Source organism: Herpailurus yagouaroundi, unplaced genomic scaffold (assembly GCF_014898765.1).
Source record: "Herpailurus yagouaroundi ecotype Mexico unplaced genomic scaffold, PumYag 77, whole genome shotgun sequence".
NCBI classification, from domain to species: domain Eukaryota; kingdom Metazoa; phylum Chordata; class Mammalia; order Carnivora; family Felidae; genus Herpailurus; species Herpailurus yagouaroundi.
This window is the reverse complement of record NW_024412388.1, coordinates 59021619-59046950: the sequence shown is the minus strand read 5'-3', so window position 1 is coordinate 59046950 and position 25332 is coordinate 59021619. Positions and strand designations below refer to the sequence as shown.

The window sequence follows — 25332 nt, the reverse complement described above, 5'->3', positions numbered from 1 at the left end:
AGTATTTCAGTAAATAAATTCAAGAGGGTCTGAAATAGATAATAGTTTCAACTTAATCTTTCTGAGCAAACATGTCCTGGAATATAAAGTTAGGTAAGGCAGAAGTTGAAAAGTAAAATTATGTTAATGTGGAGAGCAAGCTGTATGGGTATAGATGGTTTCACTTATCAAGAAGCAGATAAAGTTTGAAATAGAACTTGGGGCTGAATTGTGACAGTCCTCATATGCCATTTTGAAGAATTCAAAATGGGCAGAAAGAGAGCAGTCTAGACCCCATGCTAAAGTGCTCTCTGAAAAAAAAAAAAACAACACCGAAATTCATTTAATTTTTATAGCAATCCTGTAAGACAGATATTATCATCCCCTTATTCCAGATGATACTGAGGCTTAGAGAAGTGATACTTTAAAAATAATCCTCGCCCAACATCTTTTAAGGAATTAGTGGAGCCAGATTTCAAATCCAGTTCTAGCTGATTCCAAATTCATCTTGCTCTTTCTCTTACATAATGCTGTTTTAAAGCAGGGGTACAAACTGAAAAGATTTCTCTTTAGAGATTGACTAAAACATGGACCCATGGACCACCTGGCTGCTTTTAAGAAGTGCAGACTCTTGAGCCCCACACTGGAACTCCTGAATCAAAATCTACAAACAATATTCAGGTGATTACTATGCACATTAAAATTTAAAAAGCACTGTTGTAAAGGACTCAAGAGTTCTTGAGTTGCCATCCCTATGAGATCAGCTCATGTCACACAGTGGGCTTTTCTATACCCCTCCAGCTTCCAGCCCTTTCCTTTTACCCCTTATCTTCCTCATCTGTGATTTAAAGAAAAGTAACAGACACTGTTAGCATAATATCCTATGGAAATTGCTATGGAAGTGCAATGAACAGAGCAAGAAAAATTCTTTCTTTAGTTATTTCTACCTTAAGGCTGAAAGACTTGAGCCTACTTCTAGTTGGGAAATTAGGACCAACCATTGTCTGTCCCTGATGGAAGCTGGAACTCATCTCCAGGCTACAAACGAGACTATTGATTTGGTGGTGAGGGAAAGGGCAAAAGGATGCAAAGACAGGAGGAAAGATGGGAGGAGGAGGAAAAGGGGGTAAAATAAGGATGGAGACTAGACTTCAACGAGATTAGTAGCTACCCACAGAGAGGCATCACTGTGGAATTTTGGGGAAAACAAATGTTTTATATCATCTGAATCCATCCATGCATGTTGACAATCATAAGCTCATATCATTTCCTTTTGGGTAATTGTCTGTATCTGCACTGTAACCAAATATTGTCACTTTCTTCATTTATTCACTCATCATTTTTTTTAAGGCCTATAATGTGTTAGACACTGCTCTAGGCAATGAAGATACACCGTCAAGATAAGTCTGTAGCTTCTTGGTGATTATATTCTAGTGGGAAGGAGAGATAGAACATAAGCGAAGAAAGATGATTTCAGCTGTTTAAAGAACTTCTCTAAGTATAATTATAAATAGATGTCTAGACTATGAGGACAGGTGACATTTGAAATCAGTATTTTGGAGGGGAAAGAGTGGAAAAACTGCAATTTGCAGAGGGGAAAGCTGCAATTGAGCAGAATGGTGCATCATCTCTCATCCTTTCTTTTCAAAGCACGGCAGTAGTGTGATCATCATGGCTCTGATGGTAGGAGACAAGGAGTGGTCTCTGTACCATATGAGCATTTTATATTATTTCTCAATTTATTACCACAACATTCTCTTGAGAGACTCTTTGCAGAAAGAATAGACCCTCTTGCTTCTAGTTCCCTGCCTTTGAATCCCATCGTCCAAAGCCCTCACATAGATTTTTTTTCTCATTATGAACAACACTAGAAAGTATGCCATCAATAGCTGCTCAATCATCACCTAAGAAAGCCTCCCAAACAGACATAGCTTGCTCTCCCCGGGGCATTTCCTGTGTGACACATGTGTTTTAGCAGCTTCGGTGTGACTTTCCTCCAGAGTGGCCTGGTTGTTCATCTGCATCTGGGTGATTTGGCTCAGTGATGTCGCAGATTTGGCTCCCTTCTATTAGCACAAAGGTTTTTACATTCTCTCTGCAAGTCTGAAGAATGGTAACTGTCATTTGTATAGTGTTTGATGGTTTACAAAGGCTTTTGTCACACTGTCTTATATTTTTATACCTTACAGCTAGGAAAATTGAAATTCAGAGACCATAAACATCCTCTCCAAACATCTCTGTGCCCAAGAATTAAGTGCCATGCCTTCTAATTCCAAAGTACCTACTCTTTCCACTATTCCAATGCTCATGTTCCATCATAGCTGATCTCTCCCTCTCCCTTCCTTCTCTTTCCTTCTCCCTCTCCCTTTCTCTCTCTCCCTCTCTCTTCCTTATGGTTTAGATATTTTTAAGGCTCAAGAAAAATAAAAGTGAAGTAGGCATTCTTTTTAAAAATTTTTTAAAAAATATTTATTTATTCTTTGAGGGAGAGAGAGCACAAGCAGGTGAGGGGCAGAGAAAGGGAGATACAGAATCTGAAGCAGGTTCCAGCACTTGGACTCACAAACTATGAGATCATGGCCTGAGCCAGAGTCAGACACTTAACCAACTGAGCCACCCAGACACCCCTGAAATAACCATTCTTAACTAACCTCTTACATTAACTCACTTCTTATTTTCATTGTCTTCTTTTTTTAAGATTTTATTTTTAAGGAATCTCTACACCCGACGTGGGGCTCAAACTTACAACCCTGAGATCAAGAGTCTTATGCTCCACTGACTGAGCCAGCCAGGCGCCCCTTCATTGTCTTCTTTACAGGAATAAAATGTTTAACATTCTTCCATCATCATTTTTTATAAAGATAACATTATTAGTTATTATCCTTATCATGAATTATAAACTCCATTGTTAGTCCTACTGGCACTAAAAAGAAATGGTTGAATGATGACTGTAGGTCTTAAACTAGGTCTTCGTTTTTTGTTTTTTTGTTTTTTTTACTTTGTATTATTACAATGTATTAGCATTATTCGTTAAGGCCATAACAAGGACATAAATTTGGCGTTGATGGAGAAAATACCCACACATAACTCTTGGAGCACTTTGAAGTATATCACCACCACCAACAAAAAAGTCATTCAAAAAGGAAAAACAATTCCTCCATAGGAAACTTTTCTTTTGTATATAAGGCACTGATTATTTAGCCAGTTACTGAAACTTGAAACAAACTTCCCACTGAAGTATGTATATAAAACAATCTATAAACTAACTGTGGCAAGGATGAAAAATAAAAGTATGAGCAGTAATGTATGTAGAGATTTTAAAGAAATTCCTTAATGGATTATTATCACCTCTTCTCTTTTCAGTATCAATGTCTTACTGAATAGAAAATATTTGACTTCCTCTATGGTTGTTTCTTTTTAATTCGGAAGCACATTTACTTTGCACACTAAAAGTAAATTCGGGAATGCCTCAGTTTTGAAATTTTACCCTGATGCTCAGGTGTACTCAGTTTATAGATCATACTTTATCTGCCTCCATAAAGTGCTTACAAGAAAATTAAAGCAATTGTATTGATTCCTAAATAAGAATCATGTGGGTCCAAGAATTTATATTTTTTTAACCAACTTACCAAAATGGGATGAAAAGGCATTTAGCAAAGTTCCAGAATAAATGTCTACATTCTAGAAAGGTTCCAACAAATATCCTCAAATCCCAGAGAAACTTAAACTGAACAGACTACCTTCAAAAATTGTATTTTTTTCATACAGTTGTAATAAATAGTATGACAGAGTCAAATTTTCCGTGAACAGAGGAAGAAACCATGCCATTTATGTTTGCGTTTATAGACCTAGAGTAGCAACTGGTTTAGATATGTAATATACATGATACTGAATTGAATATATACTGATACATTGAGCTCTGTTCTTTCCAACATACCCAGGAGGGCAGAAACAACTAAATATGAAGAGAAGATTCCCTCTTCCCCACCTTGTGTGTGTGCATGCACACATGCAGCTCTGTTTGGATTCTCTAGTCCTACATTTGCCTTCTATGGCTAGATGAGAGGTTCCCAAGCCACTGTGTAGCCTGACTGTAGCCAAAGTGAAGTTGAGATAAAGGTATTGCCCCTCTCACTCTGAAAGTAGCTTTTTTGCTCCTGTTTCTGCCCTTTCCTTGGGCCCTATAGAATTACTCCAGGATTAAACTCAAAAGCTCTCTTTCTGTTCTGATAATTTTTAAGATATTTCTTAGTATCATTGATGTTCTGCCATCTCACTATGATATTCCTGGGTGGTTTTTTCTTTTTCTTTTTTTTTTTTAATCCTCCTCCACACTCAGTAAGACTTTTCAATTTGATAGCTTAAATATTACTTCTAGAAAATGTTGAACAATATGTGCTTAAACAACAGAAATTTACTGTCTTACGGCTCTGAAAGCTAGAAATCTGAGACCAAGGTGTCTCGGGGTCAGTTCCTTCTGAGAGCAGTGAGGGAAAATCCTTCCCATGCCTCTCTCTTAGCTTTTGGTGGTTTGCTGGTGATCTTGGATGTTCTTCGACTTCTCCAGCATCATCGCCATCTCTGCCTCCATCTTCACATGGCATTTCCCTTTTGTGTGTCTATGTGCAAATTTCCCCTCCCTGTAAGGACACCAGTCATATTGGATTAGGGGCCCACCCTAGTATGACCTCATCTTAACTAATTACCTCTCCAATCATCCTATTTCCAAATAATGTAACATTCTGAGGTAATAGGGGTTAAGACTTCAATATATGAAGTTGATGGCAGGGTGGAGTTCACAATTCAACCCAAATTCAACCCATAATAGACACCAACAATGTCTTCTGCACTATCCTTAGTCTGGTGTCCATGTCTCCAGTCTCTGAATTCCCCACCCTCACAATATGAAGCATAGATCACACCTGCCTGCACCCTGGCTATAATGAAGATTAGAAACAAAGTGTCTGGAGTTTAATTTCGGAAGGTGAGACTCATATTGTGTGATCCTAGTAGAATGTAGGGAGGGTGTTAAAAATACGAAGATCCATAGCTAGGGTTTATTTTGGACCCTTCCCTTTCTTGACTTGAGTTACTTAATCTCACTGATTCTTCAATTTCCTCATTTTTAAAATGGGGTGCTGTGTGTGCTAAATGTTAAGGTGTTAGTATAGTGTATGGTGTTCCATATATATATGTGTGTGTGTGTGTGTGTGTGTGTGTGTTCCATATAAACAGGTGTTCCATAAATGCCAGGTCATTCTATTTTCACTTCTCCAAACCCTCAAAACTCCTCAATTCTTGTCCAACACATTCTGTCTTGTGTTTTTATGTTTGCTTGTCACATTTATTCAATTTTATTGTGTTTCAAGAGCCAGGGACAGTTCTTCTCAAATCATTTGTGATAAAGGACCATTAATATATATCCAGACTGTCAAAGACCAAAATTTTTGTAAAATATAATAAAAATTTTTCTTTTTTAAAGTTGATTTATTTATTTTGAGACATAGAGCAAGCAGGGTAGGGGCAGAGAGAGAGGGAAGAGAGAAAGAATCACAAGCAGGCTCCACATAAAGCCTAATGTGGGGCTTGAACTCACGAACCATGAGATCATGACCTGAGCTGAGATCATGAGTCAGACACAACCAACTGAGCCACCCATGAGCCCCTCTAATAAAAATTTCTAATGAAATTAAGAAAAACAAAGACATATAAATTACAAGCCCCAATTTTATTTTATCATATTCAGTAGACATAAAATTACTCTGTCAAAATGAATTTTAAATGCTTACTTCAAGTTTCTGTATTTAATCCATTGTATACCAGTAACCAACATTTCACTGGTCTATAGACCACATTTTGATTGGCATGTCCCTTACTCCCAGAATGTGGCCCCAACACCAGTAGTTTGGGTCTCACCCATGACAGTAGTGCAAATGCAGAATTCTGGACCTTATCTCAGACCTATTGAATCAAAACTGGCACACTGAGGTTTGAGAAACACTGTCCTGGTTTATTTTGAATACCTTTTGTTACTGAGGCTCAAGAGTTCAATCAAAAATCTATTAAAAGTGTTTGAGAGTGGAGACATTCACAAGAGGCCCCAGTATGTAACTTTAAGTGTATCTGTCAGGGAATTTTCATTTTATTGGGATCCTGTAACTATTTGTTGATGAATAATTGAAGGATTTTTGGAGGTCTCTACTGAAAACACCAATTTTTACATGAATAGATGATTTTATATTTTTAAATTACAGTATTATTACAACTTATATTCTTAATGCATGTGCATAGGGGTGTGTGTGTGTGTGTGTGTGTGTGTGTTTACTTCTGTCTTGTGTCTAGGTTTCAGTTTGTGAAGTATGTAAAGGAGGAACATAATTAACTAATTATGGTAACTCCACTGGATAATTTGCTGTTTGTGTTGCATTAAGTCAAGATTAAGATTGATAGAGACAGATTTCAAACCTGCAGTACATCATAGTGAAAGGAGATTGGCTTTGAAGTCAGAAATGCCTCCATCTGAACGCTGGGTTTTTGTCCGTTGTTTCACTTCTTTTCTTTAATCAAAATTTGTAAAGTGAGATTAGTATTCTGATTCTGTGGGACTGATAAGGTTAAAAGACTTCGTATTAGGCACCAGTAAGATGCTTCTTCTACTGTTAGTACCCAGTGAACTTTGACTTTCTAAATGAAGAAAGGAGCTTAGATTAACATTTTTACTGACTCTTTTATGAGGCCATTGGAAGAACTGAAATGCATACAATGAAGTGAAGGACTCATAAAGTATATAAAACAAACAAATAAATTTGTTAGAGAAATATATGGTAGTCATTTCTTGGATACTTGTAAGCTTACCATTGTTGCTATATGCCACAAGTTGTAGGTCCTTAACGTGGTTTCCTCCATGGTAAAACTGATATTCTGCCAATATGAATCTGTCACATACCCCTAGTACCTATTAAAGTGCCTTGCTCATAGAAGATTCCCCATAGACGTTTCTGGAAGAAATTGTGACTTCTTTGCTGTCATGTTTTATCTCTCCTTATCCTGTGGTCCTCTCATCGGTCTGTGGCAGCATACCAGTGTGCTGCTGTGCCCTGGTGAGCCACAGAGGGTTTTCAAGTGACCAGAGATCCTGACCCTCTATGCGTGCCCAGCAGCCCTGAGGAGCCTGGAAAACTACAGCAGCTTCCTTCCGTTTAGCCCAGCAGTGTTCTGACGTGAGAAAGATTAAGAGAAATGGGCCCATCCTATCTTCTTTCCAAACTGGAATTATTACTATACATGGGTCTCTCCTATAAAGAAAATCCTTTGAAATGCCATCTGAATGTTATTCACCTCCCTTCCTCCTAGACAAACACAATTCATCTTTAGATGATTTGGAGTGACATTCTTACCAGTTATTTTTAATTACAATTTACGATTACTTTTTGGTAAACTTGGCCTTGTCTCTAACTTGGTGTCTTTTCTTATGTTACTTTTTCAGATACACCATACTATAAGTCGGTGCCTGACAGCATGCTCACTGAAATAATTTTACATAGTGTATCACTCAAGTTTTCCATGTTCAATTTCTTTTCAGTCCTCCAAGAGACTGCTCCAGTTTGGTGTTTGTGTGACTTTAATATCTTCTTAATCTCATGCTATCTTCCCTTTTTAACAGCGGGAATATGAGACCTCAAGTGTTTTAGTAGGCAACAGTCTCTTACCAAAATTTAATAATTTTGTTTTATGTTTATTGTCTTTATTTTTATAGTTTGTTTTAAAGCAAAATAAAACTATATTATTACTACATTATTCCTTTAAACTACAGTAATACCAAGCTACTTTTCAATATACACTTATTTAAGTAACAAAATAAAACATTTACATTCATGGATATAGCACACTCAAGTACATAGACATAGTAAATACATTAAAATTATATGCAAATAACTGAAATGTGCAAAACACCAATAGGGCAGAAAGGGTACTAGGTTTTGAATCTGAATACCTGTGATTGAGGTGCAGCTTTGTCAGTTACTCCAGAAACCTGCCTCAATTACTCAAGACACAATTTTCCCCCTCATCTGTAAAATAGGGATTACAACTGCCTGAAAGAGCATTTCTTGTGAATTAAGTGAAACTACATCTGTGAAAGAACTTTCTGACTAGAGAGTGACACAAATGTTAGTTATTTTTATGAATATATGACAACTGCCATTTCACATTTTACCACAGTGTTCTAAGAGTCTTATGAATGATATGAGTGTATTACATTTTTATCTTTTATTTATTTTCTTATTTGAAAGGAAGAGAGAGAAAGAGAGAGAGAATCTTAAGCAGGCTCCACTCTCAGCGCAGAGCCTGATGTGGGGCTCGATCTCACGACCCTGGGATCATGACCTGCGCCAAAAGGGTCAGATGCTCAACTGACTGAGCCACCCAGGTGCCCCAAGTGTATTAAAATTTTTGATTTAATTTAAAAATTTTTGATTTTTTAATTTAATTTGAGGCCTAGCATCAAAAATAATGAGTTTTAGGAGCGCCTGGGTAACTCAGTCAGTTAAGTATCCGATTTCAGCTCAGGTCATGATCTCACAGTTTGTGAGGTAAGCTCCGCATCGGGCTCTGTGCTCACAGCTCAGAGCCTGGAGCCCGCTTCAGATTCTGTGTCTCCCTTCCTCTCTCTCTGCCTCTCCCCTGCTTATGCTCTGTCTGTCTCTGAAAAATAAATAAACGTTAAAAATTTTAAAAATAATAATAATGAGTTTTATGGATTTTGTAAAATCCTATCAATATTGGCAACACTGGTATCACATTTATTTTCAAGGTTTATTATGTGCCAAACTAGCTTCAGGGGTAGCCAAATACGACTAACAGAGACTATTGTGAATGAGCTGCACCAGGCAATTAAGGAACTCCTTGGGCAGAGGATAAGAGAAAACCAAGTGGGGTAGAAGAAAGCAGGTTGTACTCTGAGGAGAGGTGATTAGGCGACTGTGTTCCTGGGTGGGTGGATTGGGGTGGGGGGGTAGATCTGGCCTACTTTGAGCCTCAACAATGTTTCCATGGGAACCTAATGAGTCTGATGGGAAGCAGGAAAGGAAGAGTGCCCAGGGATACTGTGGGACTTTCACACTGGTGGCAAGCCAGGCTATGTGCTCTCAAGAAGCTTGCCAAAATACACAGTCTACAATAAACTAAGGCTTCAAGAAACTTGGAGTACACCACTCTCCTAACCGTCACAATCCACATACTTCAAATAGCAAGCAGAGAAAAGGGGGAGATTTGGACTTTCTGGAAACCTCTAGAAAAGAAAGCCAGTTAGGCTCCAATAGATTCATTTACATACTATATGCCTGATGGGTTTGTTGAGGCTGAAAACCAGAAAGGAATATATATTTGAATCTCACAACAATCACTCTGTTAAATGGCTTATGGAAGCAATCAGATAAGGCTCCAAGTGAAAAAAAATCAGGAGAAAGGACTATTATTATTTCTTATCTCTGCATGTCAGTAGTGACAAAGGTCCCTGACCTTTTCCACAGCTTGTGTGAAAGTTTTAGAACTTATAAATCTAAATGGATATTTATGCATTCCAATACCTTATGCTACTAAATAGTCTATTTTCTTTAAGCTTGGATCATCTTAGCCATGAATACTATTGTGCTATCAACCAAACAGCATTGATAGGACATTCCTTGTGCCATTAAGTTTATTGACCAACCCAGCCATTCTCAAATGTAGTCCTGAGACCCCTAGAAGTCCCCAAGACCCACTCAGGCGATCTGTAAGTCAAAACTGTCTTAATAATAATTTTAAAATGGTATCTTCCTTTCTTTTTCATTCTCTCATGAGTGAACAGCACTGTTATGCAGAGTCAATATTAAATGCAGTGATGTAACAGAATGAATGCAAAAGCAGATACAAGACTCTAGCTGTCTTCTATTAAGCCATCAAAAGACCCGCACAAATGTTAAACAATGCCACTTTCCTCCTAATTTTTTTTTTGTTTTGGGAAATATAATTAGTTTTCAGTAAAAATAGGTCATTTCTGTTGACACTGATTTCCATTATTGTGTAATGGGTTTATTATTATTGTTTTCAAATGAAGAATTTCTCAGTTTTAATTTTTAACATAGAGCCCAGCAATAGATATGTAACAGACAAGCAGCAACACACATAGCACGTACTTTGGGTCCCATAAAGGCATCCTCTGGCCAAAAACGTTGAGACCCATTAGACTAAGCTATTAAGCTGCCAGTTGCAGAGCTAATTTTCTTTGGTTTGGATTTTCTGGTATTGCTTTGAAGAAAGATAACCCATTATAACTCCATTAGCCATTTCAATTAGGTGGCAGCTGGACTACCATTTGTGAATATAACTACAGAACACCCAGAGAGGAATCTTCTTCTATCAGCTACTAATCTGCTGTGCCCATCCTGAGCTGTAGAACCTTCACTGCAACTATCCTTAAGGATTTATCTGTCAGCGGTCAGACTATTGCAACACTTGAAGAGATGTTTAGATCTGTGAGTTTAAACGGATCACCAATGTTTTGATAAGAAATGGCTGAACCTCTAGTATGGTATAAAAACTGGAGACAGGTTTGTATGCAATCAAGTTAGGCCAAATGGCATACATCACAAATACAAAGACTATGCAGCAGAGTTCTGGCAGTGACTTAAATCCTCTCTCACTAGAAACTACTGAATTCTTACAAAGGAGTATTGTGCAGTGAAGGATGCGGGCCCTCGTGTCAAGCAGAGCTGGGTCTGAACCACATCCCACACTTGTTAACAGCATGACCTTGGGAATTTTAATTTTAATTATTTCTGGAAGGTTCAGCTTCCTCATCTGTAGGATGAGAATAGTACTAAGCTTCACTTCGTGGGATGAATTGCAAACTAAATGAGACAATATGCAACATGCTTTGTGTACATCACTTCATTTAGCCCTCACAGTGATCTTAAGACATAGATGCTGCTATGTTTTCATTTTACAGAGAGGGAAACTGACATTTAGAAAAGCCAAATAACTTTCCAAAGATCATGCTACTATAAATGGTAAAGCAGGGATTTGCTTTTGATGGCTCTAAATACAAACAGCCACATTACTGTGTTTTCTTAACAGCAAAGATTAGAAAATGGCATGCTTCTCTTTCTCTTGTCCACCGTTTTTAGCCCAACACCTCACTTTGTGTGAAATACACACAAACCAGAGCTTCCTGGAACACAGGGCAGGAAAATGGCAAGGAGGCTCAGGATAGGGTAGAGAGGGAAGAAGAATTTTATAATTCCCCAAGATATGGGAGAATTCACACAGCATATACGTATTTCACTAGTTCCTTTTAATATGCTCTGGAATAGGGTTGAGCATTTGTGACAGATACATAGAAATATTGGTTTATACACTAAGTGATAAATGATCTTAAGAAAGGGGAAAAATTACTTCCTCATAAAAGAGCTCTTACTGAAGCGTTCTAGACAAAAGGGCTTGAAGCAGTGCAGGCTCACTCTTCCTGTACCTTCGGGTTCACATGCTGAGGACCGGATGCCCTACAGCTGAAATTTTCTGTGTCTTAATATTGTAATGGAGATGTAGAGTAGCTGTGAATGTCTCCCAGATCTTGCTGTTTAAGAAACAATTCTATTTGGAGCAGTGTTGTTCCATTTATATACCAGACAAGTTAAAAAAAAAATCCCACATTGATGCTTTAAAAAAAAAAAAATGTTTAGGGGCGCCTGGGTGGCGCAGTCGGTTAAGCGTCCGACTTCAGCCAGGTCACGATCTCGTGGTCCGTGAGTTCGAGCCCCGCGTCAGGCTCTGGGCTGATGGCTCAGAACCTGGAGCCTGTTTCCGATTCTGTGTCTCCCTCTCTCTCTGCCCCTCCCCGTTCATGCTCTGTCTCTCTCTGTCCCAAAAATAAATAAACGTTGAAAAAAAAATTAAAAAAAAATGTTTATTATAAATTCAGAGTAATAGACTAGTGATTACACAGTTAATAATCTATGCATCTATTTATATTATGCGGATATCTATAGCCAGGAACCTTCTCTGTTTCCGGGCTGGCCATGTAAAATTGTAAGTAAATTTTTACATTTGATCTCAGTGGTTACTGTTTTCTCTTAGGTGACTAACAGGAACTGCTCACAACTCAAATCATCTGACATCTCTGGGAGGCACCTACCCATCTCCTAGTACTCAGTTGTAAATGTGACTGCTGCATGAATTAGTGGTGAACCTGATTAGGTCATGTTCTAGCCTTGAAGAAAGATCTCACCGAATGAATCATGGCCATAACCCATGAGTCAGACTCTTCTTTAGCTCCGTAAACCATAATTTTGATTTCACTTTTCCACTAGGATAGAGATAAGAAATGGCATCTGCTCATGTAAAAGTTGGTAGTTTTATGTTCACCTTGTTATTGCGTAGATTGATATCAGGAGTTATCATATGCCTCTTATTCAGATTATTTCTATTTGAATTAATTCTATTTGAAGTTACTTGTGGATCAAAGGAGGCCAGTGGCAATAAACTCCAACTTCAGTTTTCCATCTGGTATCCTGAGGACAGCACAGTTAGGGCTATGGGAATGATAGGCCAGTGCTCTGCATTCCTGTAACATCTTTCACCTGTATCTTTCTTTCACTTCACTTTTTAAAAGTAAGAGAAATTATATATGATGGTTTTCTTCTTTTTTAATTGTTTTTTAATTTTTTTAACTTTTATTTATTTCTGAGAGACAGAGAGAAACAGAGCACGAGTGGGGGAAAGGCAGAGAGAGAGGGAGACAAAGAATCTGAAGCAGACTCCAGGCTCTGAGCTGTCAGCACAGAGCCTGACGGGGGGCTCAACTCACATACACCATGAAATCATGACCTGAGCTGAAGTCAGTCACCCAAGCACCCACTGAGCCACCCAAGCACCCCTAGATGATGGTTTTCTAAGATTCGATCCCAAACTATGACATCACACTTTCTAGTTCATTCACACATACTTCCTCCTTAGAAAAAATAATTACCAAGGTATTTTATGTATGTGTAGGCAAATATTCTTCAAGGTCTAAAAACAACAACAGCAAAAGATCCAAGATGTCATAGAATTCATTCAGGAGAAACCTTTTGATACGCAAGCCATTGGACACAACAAACAATAAATGCCTCATCCTTTAGGATTCCTTTGAATAATCACCTCCACTGCACAAATGTCATGTAAAAAGTAGAACTTAGGTATTCTCTCGTTCCCAAAACTTCAATTTGTCCTGACTTATTCCTCTGACATTGCTTTACTCTTGATATCCCATAGCTTCTAAGTTTCCTATTTTCATACATACTTCACTTTTTTAGAATTGACCCTCAACACTGTCTTCCCCCAACTTTGCTGTCCCATTGAACTTGATTTTAATTTTGATTCTTCCTCTAGCAATGTCCTCCATGTCATATTGAATGAATCTTAGTACTTAGTACAATAAATTTTACTTTTAACATTTCATTTATTTGAAAATCAATTTTATTGCAGCCAAAAATGTGGAATTAACTGTAAATAGTAAACTATTTCATATATATATATAGACACACATTTTAAGTTATAAGTTACTTTGGCAGATAGTGTTAAACAAGATGAATTAAATTACTAACTACCTTCAGTAAGTTTCCCACTTCAGTAGGGCCCCTGCAGCCCCTCTCTTAAGACCATCCCTGTGAGTGGTAGTCTTATCCAGTTGATGCTGGCTTTGAAGCCAGCAAAACTTCTTACAAGAAGAAAAGGAGAAGGAGTGCCTGGGTGGCTCAGTCAAACATCTTTTGGTTTGGGCTCAGGTCATGATCTCATGGTTTGTGGGATGGAGCCCTGCATGGAGCTCTGTGCTGACAGCACGCAGCCTGTTTGGAATTCTGTCTTTCCCTTTCTCTCTGCCCTTCCCCAACTCATGCTCGTGCTCTCTCTCTCTCAAAATAAATAAACATTTTTTAAAAAGTTAAAAGAAAGAAAGGGAAAGAAATACAGATCAAACATAAACTGGTCAAATAAGTGCCTTCTTAGCTAAAATTTCTTTGGGGTTCCTAAGGAGCCAAAAACAAAACAAAACAAAACAAAACAAAACAAAACAAAACCAAGGGCTTAGTTAACAAATTCAGAGGTATCAGGGTAGCCTCCATCTGGTTTTGTTCATGAAATTCCAACTGTACTATCACCACTGGTATTTCTCTCTAACCCACATTTGTCAGGTACTGTTTCATGGTAGATGGAAATGCAGGGTTGATTGAGAAGTTTCCCAACTCCTTTCACTTCCCATAGGATCTGGGAAGCTCACAGCAGTAACTTTATTCTGAGCCTCAATATTCTGCTGAGAGACACAGTTCTTTTTACCTCAAGTAAAGGGAACTATATCAGGTAGCAGTTGGTAGAAACCCTGTTCTCAAACATCATGCTCTATCACTTCTTGTTAACAGAAAAGATTTTACAATAGTGTAGGTGTAGATTCAAATTCCAGGCCTAGTTCTTACTACATGGTATGGGAAACATTTCTTCACCTGTAAAAATGACAATGATAACACTTTTGGATTTTTTTTATGAGATTAAAATAGGAAGAGTTAAGTGTGAACGCACCTATCAAATTGCCTGTCATTTAGCATATGCCAAATATACATAATATACTCTGTCTCTAAGTAACTAAAGGAGGGACCAAGTTCACTATCAATATGCTATTGGTGTCTTCTGTATTCAGCTTTTATTAAACCAGTGCATCATCTTTCTTTTTTTTTTTTTTCCAGTGCGTCGTATTTCTATAGGACTGAAAACTCACTTCACTTTAGAGTCAAATAAACACTCTCAAGTGTGATAGAGTCTAAAATTAAAGCATATCATAGTTTCTACCCAAACATTCTAGAGGGGCCAACTTAAATGGAAATGCCTGTGCCTTTCTTCAGCAGATATCTCACCTCCCTACATTGTATTTATTATCTCTATAGCCAAGATGGAAAGTTTAGTAATCCCATCAAAAATTATTCCTGGATATGTTTCCTGCTCTTCCAAGTCATCTTGCGTGGGTTTAACTGATATGAGATCAAAAACTCAATACAAAATATCATTTTTCCAATGCTAAGTAATCCAAAGAAGGTTTTTTTCCTAAACACATGATAAATCTGACCATAATGCTGCCTCTCTGGAACCAATCTGACAGTAACCAAAAACAGACTCTCAGGGAACTAGATTGCACAAGGGGAAGAAACATGAGCAAACCTTCATACTTCTCTGTTTCTATCTCCTCTTTTGGAAAGCTGCCAATAAATGAGTCAGAGTCTTAATAATACAGCTCACATTTCCATCTGTAATGACTTGGACTGTATCTGAAAATCTCTGATTCAGTAGGACTTGTTAGGAAATTAAAAAAAAAAAGCCATTTGTGTAAGATGCCTTATTTTATTCTTCAAGTCATTAAATATAAATAGAACAATGACAGTAAATGTTTATGAAATCAGGTTTTCATGCGTGTTTGGGTTAAAGAAACATTTCACTTCAAAGGGGGAGTCATCCACCTTCCTTTATCATCTTTAATATTTCATACCTAAATTCCACAGTCCATACTGCAATCATTTGTTACTTCTGCTGAGAATATTCATTTGGCCTTGGTATTTTTTCTTGCCACCATGCCTCCTGCACAGAACATTACAAAGAATGGCATATTCCCGTTGTGCATAACTCACCTCTATTTTCTTTATCCTGCTATTGATCCTGTCGAACCCTGGTCCCTGCTTCTGGAAGGAGTAGAGTAGATCTTACTTGCAAATTACTGAGTAGATTTGTTCTAACTTGTCTAAGGGCTACCTGAAGGACTTTTACAAAATACTTATTTCCTTTTGGCTAACTCAGAACTGAGGCCTCAAAAGCAGGAGGCATTGCTTTAAAATGCTTTATGGTGTGGGGAATAAGCTTAGGAATTCCCTGCGCCTGCACTGATGGGTTAACAAGGCATAAAGAATTAGATAGGCATAGGATGTACACACCCAAGTTTGGGTAAACAAGATTAGGTAAATAAGAATAGGTAAAGTGGGCCAAGGTCCCAGTATAAGACAAAGATATAGGAATAGGGAATCTCAGTATGAAAACTTCCAAGATGAGTAAACAAGACTAGGTATTCAGGGTGGAAACGCCCCCTAACTTAGTGCAATAGCAGAAAGCTACTTTCTCAGGAAGGAAGGACCAAATTAGGTAAGCAACCGCAGCAGGCTGAAGTTGCCCAGAGTGGAGCTAATTAGCAAAAGAAAGGTACCTTGCTGACTCTGAGGTAGCATGCTCTGTCTTTCTTGTCCCCCAGTCCAGTTTAGGTAAACAGAGGTGGCATCTCATGTCTGCTGTAAACAATCTTCTGCCAGGAGCCAGGATTTTGTTTTGTATTAACTCAAACCCCTAACACCACATGTTTTCAAAACCCCCTTTCCCTCATGCCCATAAGTTAATATTCACAGTTTCATTGTCTCTTTGTGCACATCCATCACCAAGTTTGTAAGCTTTCTGATCCTAATAAAAATGGAGCAAGGACCCTTAATCAAGGCTCTTGTCTTCTCCTGTACATTAGCCTCTCTTGCACTTTTAATCTTGTGTCCTGCTTTCTTGCTGGACAAGAAAGAACTCCAGACCCAGAGTCTACGACATCATGGCAAACTAGCAATGTACAGACCCATACTACAAAAGATTACAGTACAGATATATAAAAGAAGCCTGTGGTACAGGAAGAAAAGCTGGGGAAAATTATTTGAGAAATTAGGATATTGAAAAGAACTATTTATATGGAAGGTTTAGAAAGCCACACATTTTCCCAGGGCAAGATACATGCTTAGAAAATACCCCAGGCTTTCACTTCAAACTGACCACCAGGCTTATTGAAAGCCTGGCTAAGTATTGTACCCCAGCACAGAGCCAATCTGCAGAAATGGGAAAAGTTGTTTTCTTTTTTGGTTTTGGTTTCTAGCTTCTAGCATTCAAGGAAATCTCTTTTAAAATATTAGAGCAATAACTAAAGCTACTGAAGACTTCAGTTACCAACAGGATAAGGAAGATAGTCTTTGCAAAAATAGTTTTTAAAGAGAAAACAAATCTTGGGAATGGGAATAATTTGACTTCAAGGTGACTACACTGTAATATTCAAATGTTCAGTTTTCAACAATAACAATAACAAAACAAAAACAACAGAACACAAGACATAAAAGAAACAAGAAAGCATGAGCCACTCAAAGGTACAAAACTGAAAGAAATCATCCCTTGGGAAGCCCAGACATCAAAATTACTAAGAAAAGACTGAGAATAATTGACTTAAATATGTTCAAAGATCTAAAAGAAAACATGGACAAAGTACTAAAGAAAATCGTGAAAGTGATGTCTTATCAAGATGAGAATATTGTAAAGGGAAATATAAAAGGCAACCAAAGAAAAAATCTGTAGCTGAAAAGTACAATAACTGAAATGACAAGTTTAAGAGAGTTTCAAGAGCAGATTTGAGTAAGCAGAAGAAAGAATCAGACAACTTACATATAGATAATTGAAAGGTCTTAGTTGCAGAAAGAAAAAATAATAAAAGTGAGCAGGGGCACCTGGGTGGCTCAGTTGGTGAAGAATCCTACTCTGGATTTTGGCTCAGGTCATGATCTCAAGCCCTGCATTGGACTCTGCACTGGCAGCATGGAGACTGCTTGAGATTCTTTCTCTATCTCCCTCTCTCTCTGCCCTCCACCCCATAAAATAAATAAATAAACATTAATTTTTTTAAAAACTGAACAGAACCTAAGGGACCTATATATTGGAAGAAATAATAACTGTTGTAATAAATGTAGAGTTGTGTATAAAGACTCACATAAAATAGAAAAAAAAATGACTGAAAACTTCACAAATTTTAAGGAGACATGAATTAACAAAGAAGTAAACTGGATCTTTAGATCAGAGTTTTCAAAATATTTTAGAGAAGGTATGCCACTCTACTTGGCATTGATAACATTCTTGTTCATCTTGTTATTCATGTTTTTTTATACATATATTGCTTACTTAACCTGATTATAAATCCCTAAAGAGTAATAATTGCTTTGTCTCAGAAAGTGACTGTACATTATTATAGAATCCATGACATGGAATGAGCCACCATCACTGGGCTGGGGTATATATTCAGGCTCAGGACCTAAGAATAACAGAGGATTCAAGAGCAAGATAGTAGAAAACACAGCGATTTACATGGAGGGGTTCAGAGGTTGGGGGTATTCAGAAATTGGGAGAGAACATCCAAGTACATGGTCAGAGTAAAGTGAAAGAAAAATGTGAAGCAAAAATTTAGTGTCTCCCAAATTTAGGAAAACAGTTGTTACCAAGAAAATCTAGTAGCGGGGTGAGCCATGAGGTATGGTTTAGTCTTAAGTGGTAAATATTGTTTTTCATACCTTAAGGAAATAAGAACTAACAGGGAAAAACGGGTAAGATATTGACTATATGGTTCCTAGGGAAGCTACCAAGACCTAAACACATCACTGGAGCTTCAGGTCAAAATTTCATTAACAGAATTAGAGCAGAAGAAACTTAATTAGCAGCAAGAGTACTTCAAAGTTGAGCCCCAACAATGAGAAAGAATGAAATATGGCCCTTTGTAGCCACATGGACGGAACTGGAGAGTGTTATGCTAAGTGAAATAAGTCATAGAGAGAAAGACAGATACCATATGTTTTCACTGTTATGTGGATCCTGAGAAGCTTAACAGAAACCCATGGGAGAGGGGAAGGAAAAAAAAAAAAAAAAAAGAGGTTAGATTGGGAGAGAGCCAAAGCATAAGAGAGTCTTAAAAACTGAGAACAAACTGAGGGTTGATGGGGGGTGGGAGGGAGGGGAGGGTAGGTGATGGGTATTGAAGAGGGCATCTTTTGGGATGAGCACTGGGTATTGTATGGAAACCAATTTGACAATAAATTTCATATATTAAAAAAAATAAAAAATAAAAAATAAAAAAAATTTAAAAAGTTGAGCCCCAAAATAATGAAATCAAGCTCCTTAAAACTTTCCAGTCTAATTTTCAAGATTAGCTAGAGATTAATATGGGAATAAGCCTATGCATTTAGTGTTCTTATGCCTGGACAAGTGGTATGTAGCATTAAAAAGCCAGTTGGATCCTGATAGGAATTTTTGCTCCTTGAACTCCTCCTGAGTACCCAACACAGATCCCTAAGTTAAGTGGCTGTCCAATAAATGTAAATGGGATAATAAAAGTGATCTGTACTTCACTGGCATATCCTCACTTTGAGAATTTCTAATTAGAAAGCTCTGCAACTTCTTGTGAGAAAATAGAAGAGCCAGTTTTGTATTAACAAGAGCACTTAACCTTACTCCAAAATAACATTAAAAAGAAGGAATTTAGTTTTTATATGGTGTTCGGGTTTAAAAGCCCATTCAAGATATATCCTTCTGATTGTCACAAACAGATGACTTTTTATGGGGAAAAAAAAGTTCCAAGTAAATGCAAAATAAGTAATAATTTCTATGTAGCACAATGTCTTTACAAAAGTTATGGGACTTTAAAACTGGGATTTTAGTCTTGTTAAATACATGAATGAGTTTAAATAATATAACTCAAGGAAACAGTAATTATATTACAGGCACTGCAAAAACATGTGAGACATAAACTTTCCCATCACGGTAATTAAAATCTTAATAAGGAAATAAGACATGACAAACATGTATCCCAGAGATGAAATGTAAACTGCATATCCTAGACAATTTTATCTATTTCTGGCCATGTCAATAGGACTATTTGAGCTCTTCCCAAAGTTTGTTTATTCATATAATAAAGAAACTGGATAAGAAGTGAAAATGATCTATCACTTTAAGATTGTCAGCCACAGGACTTTCTGTATAAATATTGTGGATTAAATGCATCTATTTCCTTTGGCTCCCTCCCAAAAATCCCACTAAAATAATAGTAACACGATTCAGTTTAAAGGTATAAACACATAAATTAGGGAAAATGGAAGATAAGCCTACAGTAGCAAAATTTGTGTGAGCTGAAAATAAACTTGAAAAAAAATACTGAATCCTAAGATAACAGTGAGAAATGCTACAAAGTAACATGGTATACAATTTGAAATGTCCTCTAAATCTCAGGAATGGTTGGCACAACAAAGTAGAGAGGAAATGGCTAAAATGAAAGGATTTTTGAAAAATTTCTTGGAAAGTTAGATGCAATTTCTTTCTCCACTCTGATCATATATATGACTATATCTCCCTTACTCTCACAGAAGCCTGGAGAGATTTTTATTTTGCTCTGTTTCTCTTAAGAAATTTCAAAAAAGAGTGTCTTTAAATTATAGCATGATACTGTAACAAAAACAGAGAAAATAAGCAAATGAATGTAAACTAGATGCTGAATTTCCCTTGCCTCTTACCCCTACTTAGTTGCAAAATGTTGGAAACAAGACATTTACCTTCCAAGTATGAAATGGAAATGACTTGGAGGAACTTCTCTGCACTCCATCACCAGGCAAACAAGCAGCAAAAACAATCAATAGCAGCCTACCATTGTGGAAGGGATAAGAGCCTGGAGAGACACCAGAGTAAAGGACAAGAACTGAGAAAAAGGCCTAAACAACAAACATCATGATAAGAACAAGGCAATAATAAAGAAATGTAGAGCTGGTGGTGCACTGAAGTTCACCATAGCAATGAGCCCCAAACCTAATTAAAATCCTTACTATATGGACACAATATCCCACATCAACGGCCTAGCAGAAGGAAGGGTGTATCCATTGTCAGTCATGAATACTAGTTAACCCAGCCTCTGCTCCTCTACACGCTATGTCCTATAATCAATTAGACCTTGTAAGACATGCAACATTGGAGAAAAAACAACGCATTGTCAAGGATAAATCTATCAATAAAACAAGATTCAGAGATAACCTAGATAATGTATTTATTAGAGAGGGAATTTAAAGTGATTAGGATTAATATGTTATCTAATGAAAGGAGTAGACAGCATGCATGAATTAGTGGGGAATTTCAGGATGAACAGATGGGGAAGGTAAAGGGTAAGAAAAAACCAAATAGCAATGCTAAGAAATAAAAATCACAGTTGCAAAGATAAAGAATGCCTTCAACTGGCTTATCAGCACACTTGACACAACCAAGGATAGTTACTAGATATCACCTAAACTAAAACACACATAGAAAGAGCTAGAAAGGGAAAGCAAAACAGAGCATGCAAGAGTTTTAAGACTCCAACATACATGTAATAGTAATTCCAGAAGAAGACAGAGAAAAAGAGTTGAAGAAATATTTAAAGACATAATGGCTGAAAATTCTCCAAAAAGACTAAAGGTATCAAACCACAAGCCTTGGAAGCTCAGAAAAACACAGAAAGGATGTAAAAATTAATAATTAAATTAAATTAACACATCTAGACACATGGTACTGAAAATGCTAAGCACAAAAGATAAAAAGAAAATCTTGAAATCATCCAGAGAAAAGGCACATTATATAGAGAAAAAAAAGATAAAAAACACACCGGACATCTTGTCAGAAACTTCCCATGTCAGAAAAAGATAGAGTGACATTTTAAAAAAATATTTAAGTGACATTTAAAAAAAATATTTATTTCTTTATTTTGAGGGGTGTCTGGGTGGCTCAGTTAGTTAAGCATCCGACTTCTGCTCAGGTCATGATCTCATGGTTCTTGAATTTGAGCCCCGTGTCGGTCTTTGTGCTGACAGCTCAGAGTCTGGAGCCTGCTTGGGATTCTGTGTCTCCATCTCTTTCTGCCCCTCCTCCACTCGTGCTCTGTCTCTTTCTCTTTCAAAAATAAACATCAAACAAAAAATAAATAAACAAATAAGTAAATACACAAAATGTTTATTTATTTATTTTCAGAGAGAGAGTGAGCAGGGATGAAGGGGGCAGAGATAGGGAAAAAGAGAATCCAAGCAGGCTCCACACTGTTAGTGCAGAGCCCAGTGTGAGGCTCAAACTCACGAATTGTCAGATCATGATCTGAGCCGAAACTGACAGACGCTTAAGTGACATTTTTAAAAGGCTGAAAGAAACTGTCAATCTTCTATATCATGAAAATATCATTCAAAAATAATAAGGAAACAAAGACTCTCCAACAAACAGCAACTTAGAAAATTCATTAGAAGCATACTGAAAGACAAGAAATGTTAAAGAAAATTCTTCAGGAAAAAATACTGACAACACAGAAGTTCAGATCTACACAAAGAAATGAAGATCCCTGGAAATGGTTAAAATAAAGATAAATATAAAAGCCATTATTTTTCTATCTCTTTTAATTCCTCTAAAATATCATTGACTCTCCAAAGTAAAAGCAAGCAATGTATTTTGAGTTTAAAACACACGTGAAATCAAAATATATGAGACAACAATAGCACAAAAGGTGAACAGGAGATATTGATAAAGTAGACTGCGATTAACTTAAGATGTATATTGTAAACCCAAAGGTAATTATTCAAATAAATTAACATGAGATGTAGAAAAAATAAGTCAATAGTAGAGATAAAATATAATCTTAAAAAATACTTAATTCATACATAAACCAAAACACAAGAAAAAGAGCAAAAATATACGAAAACAACAGCAATATGGTAAATATTAATGAGACCATAACAATACTTATAGTATATAAGTAATAGGATACATATGACATAAACACAAAAATTCAAATCAGATATTGTCTGATTGTATTAAAAAACAAAACACACTATGTATAGGAACCCATTATTAAATATAAATACTTAGAAATATTACAAGTAAAGGCATATTAAAACATATAGTATGCACACACTAACCAAGAGAAAGCAACAGTAACTATATTAATATCATACAATGCACAATTCTGAGCAAAGACTGTTACGAGGGATGAAGAGGAGTCTTACATAATGATAAGGGGCTCAATTCACCAAAAAAGACATAATAATCCTATAGTTATGCACCTAACAGTAAAGCTTCAAAATACATGAAGGAAAGAATGAAAGGAGACATGAACAAATCTACATTTATCATTGGAGACATCAGTACTCTTCTCTAAATAACTGACAAAACAGGACAATGGAAAATCAGAAAGGATATGGAACCTCTGAATATCACTAAAAATCCACTTGACTTAATCGCCATTTATAGAACATACAACCAAAAAGCAACAGAATACACATTCTTCTCAAATACACATAGAACATTCACCATGTTAGCCCATATTTGGGTAGATAAACCAAACCTCAAAGAATTTAGAAGAATTTAAATCATACAAAATATGTGTCCTGATCATAATAGAATTAAACCAGAAATCAATGACAGAAAGATATCCGGAAAATTAGAAATTAAGCAACATTCATCTATATAAGCCACATGTCAAGGGAGAAGTCACAAAGACTAAAGACTATTTAGAGATGTATAATAGAAACATCAATGACAGCTGCAAGATGTGACAAAGCAGTGCTTGGGGTATGTTTATAGCATTAGATTCTAGAAAAGATGAAGAGAAATAATTACATCGAACCAGACCAACCAAAAAATATATATAAAACACAAATCTTAGTTGCATTTGGTGTCATTGCATTTTTGTTTAATTTTCCTTGAATGATTTTCTGCTCCCTGCCATCAAATATCCTTAACCAGAATAAGGATAGACACATAATATAAACAACCCTGGAAAAATACAATCCCACGGGAATATTAGGATTCATGTTTAGTTGAAACGATTTAGGGAGAATACATATTCAGTTAACTTAATTTGTTTCATTTATTTTTTTTTTAATTTTTTTTTTTAACGTTTATTATTTTTGGGACAGAGAGAGACAGAGCATGAACGGGGGAGGGGCAGAGAGAGAGGGAGACACAGAATCGGAAACAGGCTCCAGGCTCCGAGCCATCAGCCCAGAGCCTGACGCGGGGCTCGAACTCACGGAGCGCGAGATCGTGACCTGGCTGAAGTCGGACGCTTAACCGACTGCGCCACCCAGGCGCCCCAATTTGTTTCATTTAAAACAAATTAGTCTCCACGGGGAAAATGTGCCTATATGAATATACTTCTTTTTGTTTGATGCTTATTTTATTTTTGAGGGGTTGGGGGAGGGACAGAAAGAGAGAGACACAGACTCTGAAGCAGGCTCCAGGCTCGGAGGTGTCAGCACAGAGCCCGATGCAGGTCCGGAACTCACAAACTAGGAGATCATGACCTGAGCTGAAGTGGGATGCTTAACCAACTAAGCCACCCAGGCGCCCCAATGAATATACTTCTTAATGAACTGGTATTACATTTTAAATTAATACTGCTTAAAGTAATGTTACTAGAGAATAATTGAAATAGAAGAGGCCATTTTTTTATTTCATAAATTCTGCAGATGAAATCATTTTACACAAAACTACATATTTCTATAATTTTTAAGTTATTTGACTGCTCTAAGGGGAGAAATAGCTAGTAAAGAGAAAATGAGTGGTGTTTGGAAATGATAGGGGAAGCTACAATAATCCTAATATGCTAATCAGTCACCAAGATGTGAGTCTTTGTACCATATCTTAGCAAGGAATATGAACAAGACCAAAAAACAGTTTCTTCAATCTAGAGATACCGATCTAATTAAAAAGACAGGAATGCTTCATGTAGATTAAACCAGAGAACAGAGACAACATTAGTAGGGGATTTTTGAGAAAACAAAAAAACAAAAAAACAGGGGGAAAAAAGTTGTATGAAGAGATAATACTAGAAAAGTAGGTTATGATCATTAAATGTTAATTTAAAGTTTTGAACAATATTCTGTAACGATAGATTGTTTAGACTGAAAATTCTAACCACTTTCCTGTGGGTCTCTATGATGGTTAACTTTATGTGTCAGTTTGACTGCACAACAGGAGACCCAGATCAAACATAATTTCCGGGTATGTCTGTAAGGGTGTTTATGGACGAGATTAGCATTTGAATTGCTGGACTCAATAAAGAAGACTGCCCTTCACAAAGTCTCTAGGCATCATACAACCCTTTGAGGGCCTAAATACCACACAAGGTGGAGGAAGAAGGGATACATCCCTTTTCCCGCTAGCCTGCTTGAGCTGAGATCTCATTCTTCTACCCTTGGACTGGAATTTACACCATCAGCTCCCTTGGTTTTCAGGCCTTGGAGTTGGACTAAAATTCAGCAACTGTCTTTCCTGTATCTCTAAGTGGCAGATGGCAAATTGTGACACTTCTTGCCTCCATGATCCTGTAAGCCAATTTCTCACAATAAATTGCATTCTCTCTCTCTCTCTCTCTCTCTCTCTCTCTCTCTCTCGATATCTATATCTATATCTAGATACAGATATCTATAGATAGATAGATATCTAGATATCTATAGATAGATA

The 25332-nt window shown here is 36.9% G+C and overlaps 1 long non-coding RNA gene across 1 annotated transcript in view; it reads right to left on the bottom strand.

Moving 5' to 3' along the window:
• The window catches only part of LOC121027311 (uncharacterized), a 211178-nt gene that overhangs the window by 58696 nt on the left and 127150 nt on the right, over positions 1-25332 (bottom strand). The window lies entirely within an intron of this gene.